Here is a 16,934-nt window from a genome sequence, read left to right as displayed (position 1 = left end):
TGATGATCTTAGCTAGAGTTACTGATCAACATGTGGTTCCACTTTATTCACAAAGTAGTGACAAAGCAAGTACAGGAAGATATTCTGAACTTCACACTCGAATTACACTGCGTTGCAATTTAAGATAACATTAGATATTTTAGAGTTAAACCTGAAATAAAGGTGATTAAATTTTCAGTTAGGCTGAACTTAAGAAATCCATTGTCCTACGGACTTAGCATACACGCGCTTAGCCGGAGATCTTACCACTTCAGACGCTCGCCGTGGACAGACTGCCCTGGCTCCTACCGAGCGCGCTTAACAGATACAAACGGAAGTGACCAGAGAGGCAGCTTCCTATATCAACATGACAAGGGATGGACAGGACCATACTAAGAATAGAAACCTCTCTGCTTTTAGAAAGCGTAGCTACCTGTTCCAAAGTTGGTCCTACCGTTCTCTAGCAGACAGGCTTGTCTGCTACCATCAAGCATGCAACTAGAAATACATTTGCTCATTCATCTTATCGTATACAGCATATAAAAGAAAGCGGATGTAGGTTCTGTATGAGACTGTGTGGCATGAATTACATATAGATTGTGTTTTAAAGTGTAGTAGTGTGACAGATCGTTCTTGTTTATGTGTAAAAGTAACACGTTTCACTGCTCAGTCTCCTCCCAGATAGTCAGAAACACCACAGTAAATTTAGAAGAGGAATTTATGCCGTAAATGACAACACATTTAAGAAATTAACATGAAAGGAATGCAACAGAGACCTTTCAAGTTGTAGTATAATATATTTGTCCAATGAATATCCGTTTATCATCTGCATTTCTTCTTGGTGTAGCAACTTGAATGGCTGGTAGTGTACAACCCACAATGGACCTCAGTGAGCAACTGCACTTTTAATTGTAACCACCCGGTGCAATCCCGCGAAAGGTTAAGTATACACCTGTTGGCTGAGGGTTTCGTAGCTGGTTCCTTTTGTCTGCGCAACAGATGTTCAAGCGTTCACGCCATCTTCTATGAGTCTGTACGTCCCGTGACCCACAGAGAGCTCTTCCTTTACCAGGCACTCCCCAGATCGTCCCTGCCTTCGCGTGCGGATCCATCCCTGTGGACTCATTCGGCTCCACCGCGACCTACGGCTCCGGTCGCTCCCAGCGAACCACTGCTCGGCGTTATTTACCGTCCGCCTGTCGTCGCGTTCTCTTGCCCCGGCTCGTTAAACACCGCCGCACAAAGCCGTTCGCTAAGAGAGAGAGAAAGGTAGAGAGACGGACGGACCGGTTAACTGAAACGAGTGACATAAATATCGCTATGTTTGCTTTTTTGCTTACTCCCTCGGCATCTTGTCGGCTCTCTTAATTTGTTATTCAAATCCGTCCGGCCAGACGTCGCGGCTGGCGCATGTGTGCCGCTATGAGCTATTGGGCATGCGCACACGCTTCCAGAGAAGGTCGCCGCCGCAGTGACTGTCCCAGCGTACGCGGTGGCGCCGTTAATAATGAAATACTCTCCCGTGCTGACCAGCAGTTAGTAACTGGCGTCATTATTTCCATATCGGTGGGCCAAGCAAATACACGGCCACAAACAGTTAGGCGGCCCTTCTCGTATTACTCACCGCACGAAGGGTGCGCTGCTTAGGCTCGTCCGACAGACACCGGCTCTCATTTCGTGTACAAAAAAAATGTGTTCCATATTCTATTCACTCAATCACCTTCTCCACGAGAACTGGAACGTACAAATTATTCACCTCCATACACCTACCGAACAATAGTTTACTGTTTCAACGAGGAAAAATCTGCAGGCGGTTATGGCCGAAACATCTGGTTTTTGAAATAACCGATTTTCGGTTCTTTTATTCCTATTATTTCATGCAATAAACGTAGAAATCGAACAAAGACTGAAAAATTTTAACTCTCTCAATTTCAAGAGACGTAGAATCAAAATATTAAATCATGTAGCCCAATAAAAGAAAACTTATTCCGTAAAGCATTCATAGCTTTTCTCGAAAAATGATAAGTGGTTGACTTTTACAAAATATCACGAGTGTTCTCCTACTGATTCTCACATTTTGAAACTGTTCTCAAAAATCTTGTTCTCATCGAGGATCATACCACTGTTTGGCATTATGACTAGTCAGCGCTATAGGGTCTACATCTACATTCATATTCCGCAAGCCACCCAACGGTGTGTGGCGGAGGGCACTTTACACGCCACTGTCATTACCTCCCTTTCCGGTTCCAGTCGCGTATGGTTCGCGGGAAGAACGACTGCCGGAAAGCCTCCGTGCGCGCTCGAATCTCTCTAATTTTACATTCGTGATCTCCTCGGGAGGTATAAGTAGGGAGGAGCAATATATTCGATACCTCATCCAGAAACGCACTCTCTCGAAACCTGGACAGCAAGCTACACCACGATGCAGAGCGCCTCTATTGCAGAGTCTGCCACTTGAGTTTGATTAACATCTCCGTAACGCTATCACGCTTACCACATAACTCTGTAACGAAACGCGGCGCTCTTCTTTGGATCTTCTCTATCTCCTCTGTCAACCCGACCTGGTACGGATTCCACACTGATGAGCAATACTCAAGTATAGGTCGAATGAGTGTTTTGTAAGCCACCTCCCTTGTCGATGGACTACATTTTCTAAGGATTCTCCCAATGAATCTCCACCTGGCACCCGCCTTACCAACGATTAATTTTATATGATGGCTCTGAGCACTATGCGATTTAACTTCTGAGGTCATCAGTCGCCTAGAACTTAGAACTAATTAAACCTAACTAACCTAAGGTCATCACACACATCCATGCCCGAGGCAGGATTCGAACCTGCAACCGTAGCGGTCGCTCGGCTCCAGACTTTAGCGCCTAGAACCGCACGGCCTCTCCGGCCGGCAATTTTATATGATCATTCCATTTCAAATCGTTAAAACTATCAATCAAATCGTGAAAACTAAGGCTGAAGAACTCCGTTTTTCGTAATCATTTGTTCGTTTTCAAGGGCTAAAAGCAGATAAAGGCTTGTATAAAGCTACACTGTATTGCCGTGTGTAAACTACGAATGAACTTCTTGAGGGTATTTTTGTTCTGCCGATGCAGCTACAAAATACGTTATTTTTTTCACCAGACACGTTACGCTTTACGGAGGTAAATCGTCATCAGTGTTCTGTAATTAAGTTATTTACATTTTGATTTGCTTTTAGATCGAAAAACAGTTCGATAAGAATAAGTTGATTTGTACTTACGGTAATTTTCGGTTGATTTTTCGCTTACATCGGGAAATGGCGTCTGCTAGCACATCGTTGTGTCTATGCGTTTGAGACTGATAATTTTGGTCTAATTTTTAGTGACGAATGAACTGTTCAGTTTTAAGTTTTCTACTTACATTACATCGAAAATTTGTTGTATCTCCTCTCCTTTTTAATCTTTTAAAGGAAATGAAGCACTGTACTTCTCTGATAGCGCACTTTGTACAATACATTCAGAAGAGCAATGGTGCCATTCTGCAATACAACTCATGTCCGACGACGACAATGAGAAACTACCATGTAGATCAGACTGGACAAGTCTTGCACAACGCATGTACCCGCGTACCATCTGATAGGCCACACCACATTGTAACAGGTTCATTATAGTCTCAGCAATGAATTATCAATTCTTATGCTATGTATTTGTTGCTCGTTTCTATCGGCATTCTCATTAAAATAGCACTGGTCGCTTTTCCCCATTTTCTATAATAACACAAAATTCAAAGTAGTGAAAACTTTGCGAATAAAATTACTCGATCTTTAAAAAAGTTTATTTGAAAACAAATATTTTAGCACTGCTGCTATTTTTTTTTTTTGCCCGGTTATTAGTAAAGAAACAAAAAGACTTGTTATAACCAAGAAAAAACAAACACCGAAAACTATCGGTTATTCAGAATTAAAATACTGATATCGATTTTAACCGGTAGTTTCTTGCCGTCCCTAATGCTGGTACCATTGTGTACCTCAAAATTAAAGGAGTATCAGTCCAATTTCCACAATTTCGACCTGAGAAGTTTTTGTAATATCCACACACTGCCCCGTTTCTGAAGTGTAGTCACAGCTTATCACTTGCAGGCATTTTTAACTGTCACTATTAGATAATGTCTGCAACTCGTTGTTTCGTGGCTAGCGTTGCTGCCTCTGGATCACAGGGTCCAGGGTTTGATTTCCAGCCGGTTTGGGGATTTTCTGTGCCCGGGGACTCGACCGATCAAGGTGGAGCAGAGGCGAACACCCTGGACTGGCATTCGAGAGGACAAAGGTTCACATCACAGACCGGCCACCAGGACTTAGATTGTCTGCAGTTTTCTTAAACTGCTGACAGCAAATACCAGTATGGCTCCTTTAGAAGGACGAGGCCGATACCTTTCGCTATCCTTCCCCAATTCCGAACTTGTACTGCTCCTCTAAAGATCTTGTCGTCCACGGGACTTTAAAACCTAATCATCAACTTATTCTATTCGCTGACAACCGACGGGAAGAACTAGGTCCCTGTAACCATATGTATACGCCTAACTTCCTCTATTTCTACCGAAACTGTCATAAGGCGAATTTCATGATGAGGCACGAAACATAAAAATTTATAAACAGTACAAAATTTTGTAACAATAGTTTGCAGAAGAAAGGCAGTTCTACTGTATTTTAAATCGTACGATATATTTTTAAGTACTCGTAATTTTTTTCTTACTCATTTTTAACATCAGTATTTGAGCATTGACGGTGTGGCGTGGCGATTAAGATTAATCGAAGGGTGCATGGTTCAAATCCGTCCCTGGTCGTTCTGATTTACGTTTTCTGTACTTTGTGTTAAATGCTTAACGCAAAAGACTCAATTGTTCGTTTTGGAAAGAGGTGGCGTATTTCCTTTCGTGTCTTAGTCATACTATCCATTGCGCTCCATCTCTAATTATCTTCTCAACGAAGGGTTATTAAAGTCTAATTTTACTTTTCGGTCGCTGGTAGCTCAGTCTTCGGCCTTTAAACATAAATCCATGAGGCACGAAGGAACTGTCGGACTGCAGCAAAGATTCCTGGCATTTGGTTAACAATTTTCAAAAACAGCTGAAATGTCGGCCACGAGATCTTTCACTGTTTCTACAGCAAATTACTCACATAGCTACGTGGTAAGTCGTCTACGGATGTCTCAAAATCTTGATAGGTAGTCAACCACTCTTCTTCTTCTGACCCACCTTTGACCACAAACTGCTCACAGGTCGAATCGAACGATATTATTTCAATAGCCTGAAGAACACTCGTGCGGAACCAACAAGTCTGCACAGATGTGAAGAGGGACAACTATCAACTGTGAAAGTGCAGCATAACCAAACTATATTTGATATTTTGGCATGTATGAGATTATGTAAGATTCCGTGTAGAAATGCGTATTTGGGAAGAAAGTACATGTTCAACAATATCGTTACATCAGTTAATATCAAACACAGCAGCTATTTGGTTAACAGCGTAGAAATATTTTCATTTACTGATTCTTTACTCGTAAATTAATATAATTTATTCCTATTCGTATATTCACCGAACATGTATCTCTTCACACTAACGTTAGGGGAAGAAACTCGTGACATTCAGTGGCTCGGAATGATATACTGAAACAAACTGCTAAGCAATGTATTACTCACTTTTTTCATTCTGTTTACAGGAATCAGAATCCGAAGAACTTACGCAACAGTAGTAGATTCTTAATCATATCCTTCGCGTTGCTTGTAATAGCCTCCGCAAACTAATTAGAGATACAAATAGCAATCAATAATAATGTGTGTCACGGCTCGATAATGTTAAGTACCACATGTCACGGAAAAAAAATTCCTTATTTGCCTTCATTCAGCTTGTGAAGCAGCACAAAATGATTAATCAAACAACTGTAGTCAAGCGATATCCTGTGGAACGATTTATGAGCCACCGACGTGTAAATATGCCTATACCTATTAACTTCCACGAACTACGACGCCAGGGAAAAAACTAAGTGTCTCCGTCTCACATTTTCTTATCTAGAGAAGTTTGTGATACTGTACTCTATATGTCGCAGTTTGTAAAAGTAGTATCCTTCGAGGCAACAGGTAAAGTTTTATTCAAGAACGTGGGAAGGGCAGCGCTTTAAAGAGTCCGACGCATTTACTCCCACATGGGTGGGGCGAATATGACTCAGTAAAGCTACAGGTGGCTACATATAAGCTGGCAGTGGAGTGAGGTGGCTACTGGGACGCGAGAGAGAACCTGAGACCAGACTCCCGCTATCTGCTGGGGAGAGGATAACGACGTCAGTACCAAGTCGCCAATGCTCACTGATAATTACTAAGCTAAAGCCAATAACTGTAAAACACACAGGTACCAGGGAAACTGTTCATTAACAGTGCTAAAGTCACACCGGTATGCAAATGTTACGATTCGAGTATTAAGAAGTCGGCGCTTGTTATCAGAAACGATCATTTCCGAACGAGCACGAAGATGAGCGAATTGTCATTCAAAGTTTGTAGCAACACGGCGCTAGGACACGGAAGACAGTCATTACCCTGGGATGATCTTGTCAGCACGGTCGAGTAGGGACAAACTTTGTACGACAGCAATGTGTAAGGCCATTAGCAACGCTAATTGCGTAGACTTGTATTGAGTTGTACGTGAAAGTTGGGCCTCGTAGTATGCTTTTACTGCCATTAGCATTGCTTTGATTTTGTGTGTCTAATGCTGCCATTAGTGTTTGATGCACGCATAGCATACAGTATTGAGTGAACGCAACGTTCTAAAACCACTCCACGTTATTTGGACTTCAGTTTACCCGCGTGCTTAGTAAAAGACTTTTTGTTTGTTTTTATGAGTGGGCACGCTGCCAAAAGCAGCTCAGCGGAAGCCAACCGGTAAGACAAGCACAAAAACGCAGAACCAAATCATATAAACTGAACGAAAAGACGGACGGCGAACACTCGAGTTCTAAATACTTTCAAGAAACTTTGGCTTATGGCATCCCGCTCATTGTATCTCTTGTTTCATGTTATCTTTTCCTGTACATTCAAACAAAAACTTGATAAAATTTTGGAACTATATTCATTTTAATTTACATAATTTCTCGTAATAATAAGAAAATTATGTTGACGGCTGTTCTGTTTTTCCAGTGTCTCATATCTATAAAATAGGACTGTAAACTATGTCTTTTGTCGCGCAGAGGGCTATTTTTGATATGTCCTTCTTACGCTTGTGACGATATGTGTAAAACAAAAGCACGCATTCTCGAGGACTTTCGCCAGGGCACACCAGTGAAAGTGTTTCTTACAACAGGCAAATATTGCAAAACTCTCAAGTTGTCTTTCATTAACGCCCTCTTTTTCTTTTCTTTTTTTTTTAACATTTGTATCACTACATAACATCTCCCAGGTGCAAATGCTCCACCAGCTCCAGACGGCAAGCCTCATTTGAATGTTTAAAATCCTGACAAAGAAGCTTCTGTTCCTCGGTACGCATTGCAAATAAAAATCTGAAATACAGTTGACGGGCGTTTGTTCATAAATTATTGCGAATGATTAGGATTCTCTCTATGCTAATGGCACACCCGACCTAAGTAGTAAAGTTTACTGAATGCAGAAAAGTTGCTGTGCTGGTAGCAGGAATTTATTCAGGAGAGCGGGTGCATCCAGAGAAATTAGGTCTGTGTACTGCTGTGGACATTACCCAGTGACCAAATTGTCGTTGAGACTCACTTTTATTGACTGGCCGACGGTTGGAACACCCAAGCAAACAAGTCAAGACATAAGAACCATGCGTCCTAACATATGATCACCCAAAACTAAAGACGCTTATCTTCAAAATCAATCAAACGAAATCATTCTCACAAACATTAAGTGGTAGCGGTTTGGTTGCGGTAGAATTCAAAACCCAACTACACTCACAGGCTGTCAGTAACCTGATCCAAAAAGGGTTAGCGATGTAAAACCAGCCCCTCCGCTCGTGTGGTCGTGGCTCACTCCTACAAGCGTTCGAGTAGTTCGCCGTGTGACTGCTAGAGGGCAGCAATTTCCAGGAGTGTGTCTTGGGAGCGGTGGTGGGGGGATACGGGCTACCTGCTGGTTGCCCGGACTCGGCAGCTGGCGGGGGAGCACGCAACCGACAGCCTCAGGTATAGTTAGTCGTCTCGTGGCCGAGTGCGCGAACGGACGTTCAGATCCGCTGCCGGGAGGTGCGCCGGTGAAGTTGCTGGACCACGCGCGTGAACTGTGCAAGTGTGAACTAACAGGAGTGAGTGAGTGCTTCGGAGTACATCAGCTTCCTGTTACAATGACCGTCTCCATGCAGAGAAACGTATGTGAATATTTTTCTGTAGAATAATATTTCCTTCCGCGCCGACACTGTCAATCAACAAATTATACCGAGTATGTTATGTGACGCAGGGTTCTTTTTAATGTATCATTGACCAAAGTTTCTTCCAGTCGCATTCCCTTAAGAAGCGGAAAGAATGATGATTTTTGTTTGTCTCTGTACAAGTTATCAGTACTGTAACTTTATCTTTCCGGGTACTAATAGATGGAAGAAATTTCTAGCTTTAGTGCTGAAAGCCGATCCTTCACATTTTCAACAAAGACATTCGTGAGACAGGCAGCGTCGTTCTTAGATGTTGGCCAGTTATCATCTACGAGCGTTTCTGTTACAATCCCTGTCAAACGAACAAGCGCCGCTCTTCTTTTGCATACTTTCTGTTTTCTCTTATTACTATTCTGTAAACGATCTCTTTTAGCAGGTAAACTTCATTTTTCCCGAGCGGTTCTAGGCGCTTCACTCCGGAACCGTGCGACTGCTACGGTCACAGATTCGAATCCTGCCTCGGGTATGGATGTATGTGATGCCCTTAGGTTAGTTAGGTTTAAGTAGTTCTAAGATGTAGGGGGACTGATGACCTCAGATGTTAAGTCCCATAGTGCTCAGAGCCATTTTTTTTTTCATTTTTCCCCACAACCAAACCTTAGATCATAGCTTTCCAGTTGCTTTACCTACAAGTGGAATTACGTGCGCATTCCACTTCATACTTCTGCACATTGTCACGAAGTAATGTGGGGTATCGATAGGAGATCTGAAGTTGGTTACTCATTTCTCGATAACCAGAACACTTTTGGCACCGTTCCTCACAAGCGGTTTCTAATCGAACAGCGTGCCTATGGGAAAACTGTCTCAGCTATGTGATTTCCTGTCAGAAAGGTCACAGTCCGTATAACTGGGGGAAGTCATCGAGTGAAACCGCAATGATATCTAGGGCTCCTAAGGACGTATTGTAGGCTCTTTGTTACTCTTAATCTATATAAACGATTTAACAGACAATTTAAATAGTTCTCAGATCGTTTGCAGATGATGATGCTGTCGTTTGCCGTCTTGTAAGGCCATCATAAGATAAACTCGAATTGCATGGTGCGAGATGAGGCGGTGGACACCACACAATAAAACGTGTACTGTCCTTTAAAAAAATAAAAATAAAAAATAATCGGTTACACGTACAGTTGTAATGGTTGTCGATTCAACTAAATACCTAGGGACTGCAATTACTAACAACTTAAATTGGAACCATCACGTAGAAAATGTGGGGAAGGCGAAACAGAGGCTGCGTCTTATTCGTACAACAGCTAGACGATTTACCAAATCTAGTATAGAGACTCCCTCGACTACTCTTGTCCGTCCTCTACTGGAGTACTGCTGCGCGATGTTGGATTCTACCTGATAGGATTGACGGAGAATATCGAAAAATTTCAAAGAAGAGCAGCGCGTTCTGCATTGACGCGAAATAGGGGATCGAGTGTGATGAGTAAGATAAGCGAACTGCGGTGGCAAATATCAGGGCAAAGACATTTTTCGTTGCAGCTAGATCGTTTCACGAAATTTCAATAACCATCTTTATCTTCTGAATATCAAAATATTTGTTTGGCTCTCACCTATATGTGAAGAAATGGCCATTGTAATAAAATAAGAGAAATTAATGCTACAGTTGTAAGCATGGCTGTTTCTCAGCGACCGTATACAATTTTGAAACATAGGAATTATACAGCCAAGTGATTGCAAATAGCTGTTTGGTACTTTCGACACGTACTAAGGGTGTCTTCATCAGAATGAAATTTTGAGAAACCGTAAAATTACGTTGCGAGAAAGTAATGGTCAGATTTCACAGCAGCTATGCTCAAGCCATTTTGATGATGGCACCCTTGGTAGGTGTCGAAACCTAGGTCAATTGTACCAAACAGGTATTTACAACCAATTGGCTGTATAATTCCTATGTTTGAGAAATTAAGGTCACACGAAGAAATTTAGGTTTTATGTTTTCCCTCTCACTACTCCAGAGTGTAACAGTTGAGAAAGAGTCTGAAAACGCTTCTATGAAAATTTCGCCACACTTAAGTGTGAACTACAGAGTAATCATGTAGTGTAGATCTTTACGTCAAGCTATGTGCGTGAGACGACGGACTCCGGATCGAGTGTAGCACGCAAACTGATCTGTAGCGTAGTCTGAGGTCTAGGCCACAGTAGAAGGTGACAGTTCGGTCATTCGACGCGTGTGGCAGCCAGAGATCTACCGCATATTTAACACACTTTTCGTTATAAATACCTGACACTAAAAAAAAAAAAGTTCGGACGAGATGCATTGCATGTGACAGAAGAATTTTCGGGGAGCATTCTGGCGCATATTATGTAGTACGTATATCGTACACCAACCATGAAAAATACAAAGGAGGGTCACTAAATAACTGTTTCCCTGATAAAGTTATAGTTCTGATTTCTTAATAATTTGGCCGAAGACTACTACTTTTTTCCATTTCTTCTACATTAATAGGTAGTTACCAGTGTTTGCATTCGTATGCTGCTTTGTCAGCATCTAACTGAATTTTACTACAATTTTTCTTGAGTAAAACACTCCCGTAGATGGCCATACCATCATCTAAAAGTCTGATATTGCAACTAATACGGTCGATTAACTCATCATTGTATAGTGTCAATAATAATTCATTAGTCGTCTGCAACGTACATTACATCCAGGATAATTTACTGCATTTTGTATGTCAATATATTTTCGATATAATCGCAAACTTGGTTCTCTAAGCCGCACGAACGAATTTAATCAATAGACGTAGCTGTGAGTACGAATAAAAACGTTTCTGTATCCATCTGGATAGCTGTTTTCAGGGCAGAATTAATACCGTTTGAAGAGCGCGAGTTGCGACTCGAACGATCACTGTTTTCAAGAGTCCATGCATGTTTCTATAGGGCAAGTAGTTTCGACACGAACAGATCACAATTCTTCCGGATCATAATGCCTTACTCGTCTTCGCAATTGCCTTTTTTTATTTAGAGTATTTTTGTTGTAATTTAAAAGTTTAAAATACGCCCTTTCTGCCGTGCCAGGCACATTAGTACAGATTATTTTGTACTCAAGGCACCAGCAGCTTAGATTACACATTGCTACGGTAAAGAAATTTCTAAAAATTCTCCAAAATCTAAAAAAATCTTTTTAATTTTTTTGAACACGAAAATTCTTCAAGGCCTCATTAGCTGTAGACATGTTCTTTTATTAGGCAACACAGTCAACTTCACAACATTACAGGCGCATCTTCAGCTGGTACTCTATAGTGAATACAAAAAGTGTTTTTTATAAAATACTCGGGCCGCATTCAATTCCTAGTAGTACCTCTCGACCTCCTCTACTGTGCGACTGTCACAACAGCCCACGATAATGGACACAGTACAAGAGGGACTCTCAGTAGCCTAGTGCAAGATGACCACTTTTAAACTTTCATACTTCCTTCACCACTGTCTTAGCACTTTTATTGGAAAATTTCCAAAAAGATTTTTCTTCTCAATTCTTCCTGGTTTATAAGTTTTTCGCTGGCTGACCCTTTTTTTTCCTGTTTATGCTCAGCTACTGTCGGATAAAAGAATTCTGTCGGTTCATGTTCGTCTGTAGGTGATCGACATGAACTTTGTTTTATCCACTCGACAGAGATTTTGTATGTACTAACTGCACTCCTTTTTTGTGTGGGCTGCTTTAATGAGCCAAATTTTAAATCTTGCATCTGTTATAACACAACTTCGGTGAGTGATATCTTCCACTACGCGGAGCTCATTTTCAGTGTTACTGCTCGATATATTTTAATTAACACTGATTTGTTGTCGTTCCCTAGGTATTTTATTGGAGGGTTTCGACCCTTTCGACGTCCACAATACGGTGTATAAATTTCAGGTTTAGCCATTCGATTATCAGCCTTTTAAGATGAGGAATACCACCTTTGGAATTTTGATTTACCCTGCAATGTTTCAGCACTTTTTGTGCTATCTTCAGTGGGTTACTTTATTTCCTTTCTTTCATGAAGACGTCGAATTTTTATGTTAGTAGCTGAGGATTTGCTACACAATGTACAGCTTTCCATAGCTTTGATGTTGTGGTGTTTGTCTCCATTGTTTGTGCTGTGGTAACACGCTGATTTCTACCACTTTTGTCTGATTCCTCATCCAGTTTTCTTTGCAGGCACGGAAATAAGAAGAACTGCAACACCTCAAGCTGTTTTTATTGGCCTTTTAAGAGTTTATGCAATTAATTGGTTTACAATAGTTACACTGGGATACTGTACATTCTCTCTAGGCTTATGAAGTGAAAACTTGTACGTAAAAACTTATTTCTTCTTCTCGCTGTTGTACGCTATGTATTAACAGCATTTTATAAAAACATATTTTGTGTACGATACAGATTATTATCTGAAGATGCAACTACAGCTAATGCGGCCCTGAAGAATTTTCATTAATTTTCAACAATATTTTAGAGGATTTTTAAGATTATTACGGAGTCTTATGGAAAAGTTCATTACAGTAACAATTTTGTTTATTTGCTAAACGTGTGTCGCCTGATAATTGTTTTAGGCACGGTAGCGTAACTAAGATAGAAATCGTTATATTTTACCAGTATTACCTTAAATAGAGGTGTGTGTGTGTGTGCGTGTGTGTGTGTGTGTGTGTGTGTGTGTTCACACGGTCATGTGGGTACAGCTAAGTCATTTTGAAAAATCGGCGATTAGCGAATGTTTGCTTAATGGTAAGTACATTACCGACTACATGAAATGAAACTGACAATACTCTCTACTTACCACGGTGGACACAACTCAGATATGCTGAAGCACATACAGGTAGATCTTCAGAAAATCCGTATTTATGGTTAAAAGAAAATGAAGATTTTTGGTAGTCACAGATAATTTAACAATAATGGAGACTTTTGGAAACTGGCTTAAATTTGAATGATCTTCTGTTTTATAAAATAACATTTGTTACTGCCAGCCATGTTTTTCCTCTATTTATTTTCTGCACAACGCGTTTCGGGAAGTAATTCCCATTATGAAGTGCGTTTTTCGAGCGTTAAACATTTTAGAAGTCATGTTTGCAATCTGTGGATTGCTGCATTGCTCTGGTGCCTTTGGCGTAATATAGAGTCGTGCAGGATTCGAACCTGTGATCGTAGCAGTCGAGCGGTTCCGGACTGAAGCGCCTAGAACCGCTCGGCCACAACGGCCTGCAATATAAGTTTAATACTGAAATGCAATACGACTGCAAAGTAATAGTTTTGTAACGTATCGGTATTCAAAGTCTTAGTATGTTTAAGCTAGATGCTCTCATTCTCAGATATAGCCTGAATATAGTCTGGGTAATTTGCGCGCCATGAATTACGATACATACACATGATTTTCAACGTTAACAGTTGTCTGTTAAACCTTTTAGATTATACGCCAGATCTGTTCAAAAAATTGCAGAACTTTGTCCACAAAATTTTTCTTCGCTTACCTTTTACTTATTGTGCTTGGTCTCCTTCGAAATACTCTCCTCCACGATTGATACACCACTCCCAACTCCGTTTTCACTTCCGGAAGTAGTCCTGCGACGCCTCTTGCTAGGTCTCGAGGAGTACCGTCTGCGAATTTTCTTTCACTTCGCCTGTCGTTGTAAATCTTGGGCCTTTCAACGGGGCTTTCAACTTCGAAAATAAAAATAAAAATTTAAAAAAATAAGGCCACAGTGGTCATGTCTGGGGAGTTTGAAGGACGAGGCAGCACAGTTATTTAGTTTTTTGTGCAGTAGTCACGCACCAAAAAGGATGAATATGCAGGTGAGTTATCATGATGCAACCGCCATGAATTCTCTTGCCACATTTCTCACATTTGCCTGCAGACGTCGCAACACGTCCTGATAGCACCATCGATTAACAGGTTGCCCTTGCGGTACGAATTCAGGATAAACTACTATCAGCATTGCTTTGACATTTGAACTGACCTAACGAGCCATATTTTTTGTCTTGTAGAACCTTTCACGATCCAGTGTGAAGACTGAACCTTGGTCTCAACATTATAACCGTGGCCCCATGTTTCATCACCAGTTATGATTCGCTTAAGGAACATCTCTTTCTCATTTGCGCGATCCAAAAACTCCTCACAGATTGAAAGAAAAATGTCTTTATGGTGTTGACGCATCAGCCGTGGGACGAACTTGGCGGCAATACGATGCATTCCTGGATGCTGTCTCAGGATTTCATGACATGATCTAGCTGAAATTTTATATTATTCTGCAATCTTTCGGACAGTCAGTCTTCGATTTGCACGCACAGTTTCGTTGCCGTTCCTGACACGAGCGTCGTCGGATGACGTCGAAGGGCGTCCTGAACGAGGGTCATCTTTAAGTTCCGTCCAGCCATTTTTAAACTGTGTGAACCATTTGTAATACCGAGTAGGGCTTAAGCACTCACCACTGAAGGCTTCCTGCATCATTTGGTATATCTCTGTAAAGGTTTTGTCGAGTTTCACGCAAAATTTAATACAGACGCGTTGCTCCTCTAACTCTGGCATCGCAGACTCTGCGACGCAACGTTCTACTCAATACAGCAGTGAACAATAACTAACAGACATACAACAATGAAACTTGCGGCAGTTGCACCTTAGATACAGGTGTGTGCAGGGATGCACACTGCGTTTCACTTCAACACACCATTGGCGCGAAATTATGAACGTTCTGAAATTTTTTGAGCAGACCCCGCATCTCAATGCGAGAGATTGGGTTACTCTGACGCGAGCGTCTCAGTGCGAGTGACGGTCACGGCAAAAGCATTAAACGAGCGCTTCTCACGAAGCGGTTGTGGTCTGCATCCGATAGCAGTAAGTGAGATAAATGAGTTTCTTATTCCCTTCCTGTAAAAATTACTGTGTGTAAATCAACTAAAGCTACATCAACTCCTGAGGCTACTTTTTCGGTAGAAGTTCTCCTTTACTTTTTCTTTTTTTTAAAAAAAAAAACGCTTCTTTCAGATTTGCGCATTGTCTTTGCTGTATTATTATACTTCCCATTCGATTTCAAGCAATACAAAATCAATTTATTCTTGTATTACGGTTTCACACCGCCCTTTGATGATGAAGTGGCTAGTTTCTCGGTATTGGTCGCAGTTATTGCCATACTCGTTAGTTTAACGAGACATCGTGTAAAATTTGAAGAACATGCAGTGAAACAGGTGGTCGCTGGCTACTTTACGTTTCGTTCACCTTAGGTGATATGTTGTCGCATGCAAAGTGTTGTTAACATATCGACGTTGTTTTTGACGCTGAATCGAAAGCCATATGTTACTGCAGTATGAGGAAAAGAGAAGTTGAACCGACTGCGTGCAAGTAACCTGCAGCCCAGTGTCGTTCTTAGGTTCAATCGTGAATAGTTCGCGGGAGTAGACGCATGTTTCGCAAAATGAATGATTACGATTTATTATTGTAGTTAGTGTTGTAAGCAAATTAGAAAGAACATACTCTGCCCAAACAGTTGCACGATGAGAAAGCTGAAGCATCCCTTCTGTAGGAAAAGACGGAGAGTTCTTTCAGATACATACCAATAGTCTGTAGAACGACGACCAAACGTTCCTTGAGTTCTTCAGGGTAAATATTGCCCAGTTTAACTATATCCTAGATCTGGCTAAAGAAGATCTCAGGGAGGGTTCGTCGAATAGATATTTGTATATTTTCTGACGAAAAATTAACCACAACACTAAGGTAAGGTTATTCAAAATGCTCTGTGCAGTACAGTGGTGTATCAACGCTTTTTTGTTGCGGAACTATGAAAACCATTTATAACGAACTGAAGTTTGTTAGCCCATCAGGTGGTGCATAAGCAGTTATCTTCAGTTGTATGGTTTTTAGCAAATTTCACATATGGTAGTTGATGGCTCTGAGCACTATGGGACTCAACTGCTGAGGTCATAAGTCCCCTAGAACTTAGAACTGCTTAAACCTAACTAACCTAAGGACAACACACACATCCATGCCTGAGGCAGGATTCGAACCTGCGACCGTAGCGGTCGCGCGGTTCCAGACTGTAGCGCCAGAACCGCTCGGCCACCAGCGGCCGGCACATATGGTAGTGTTAATAGCTGGAGATGCTAAACATGCTGATTTTGCTTCGCCCGTTCTTCATGATTTTTGCTTGTGTTTTGCGAGGCAAGCTACTCAGTCCTTAATGTATGCGAGTTCGACATCGTGGAGCGCCGACATGTTTGCTATGAAGGCTGAGCTCAAACTGACGCTCTCGGATGTAGATATTGCGCAATATTATTGTGTTACCCTCGCACTTCCGCGCCCTGCACAAGGCATTTATAAATTAGTTATAGAAAAGTAACCTTTAATTGTGAAAAAGGTAAATAATTTACAGAAATGTTTGATACGGCACTCGCGGCAGTGTATCGTAAGATTTTATGAAGTAATGTTCAATGTGGCTACCTTTTGTAAATACGAAAAATGTCACATATCTAATCAATTTCCAGCCAAAATCTTAAGAAGCAAATCTTGATGTATGGTGGCAGCTACTTGTGTTATCCGTTGTCACAGCTCGTCGATGCTTCCTGGAAGTGGAGGAACAACACTGTGTCTTTAATGTGAC

General features: G+C 41.4%; 1 long non-coding RNA gene across 1 annotated transcript in view; it reads left to right on the top strand.

Annotated features, from left to right (window-relative positions):
* Positions 1-8,115: 8,115 nt before the first annotated feature.
* LOC124712046 overlaps positions 8,116-16,934 on the top strand; it is a 146,140-nt gene continuing 137,321 nt past the window's right edge. Inside the window, exon 1 of the long non-coding RNA XR_007005571.1 lies at positions 8,116-8,315. This is a non-coding gene — a long non-coding RNA (uncharacterized LOC124712046). The remainder of the gene's footprint in view (positions 8,316-16,934) is intronic.

The sequence above is a fragment of the Schistocerca piceifrons genome, chromosome 8, assembly GCF_021461385.2.
Source record: "Schistocerca piceifrons isolate TAMUIC-IGC-003096 chromosome 8, iqSchPice1.1, whole genome shotgun sequence".
Lineage (NCBI taxonomy): Eukaryota > Metazoa > Arthropoda > Insecta > Orthoptera > Acrididae > Schistocerca > Schistocerca piceifrons.
The sequence above is the reverse complement of the archived record's forward strand: the minus strand, read 5'-3'. Positions and strand labels throughout refer to the sequence as shown.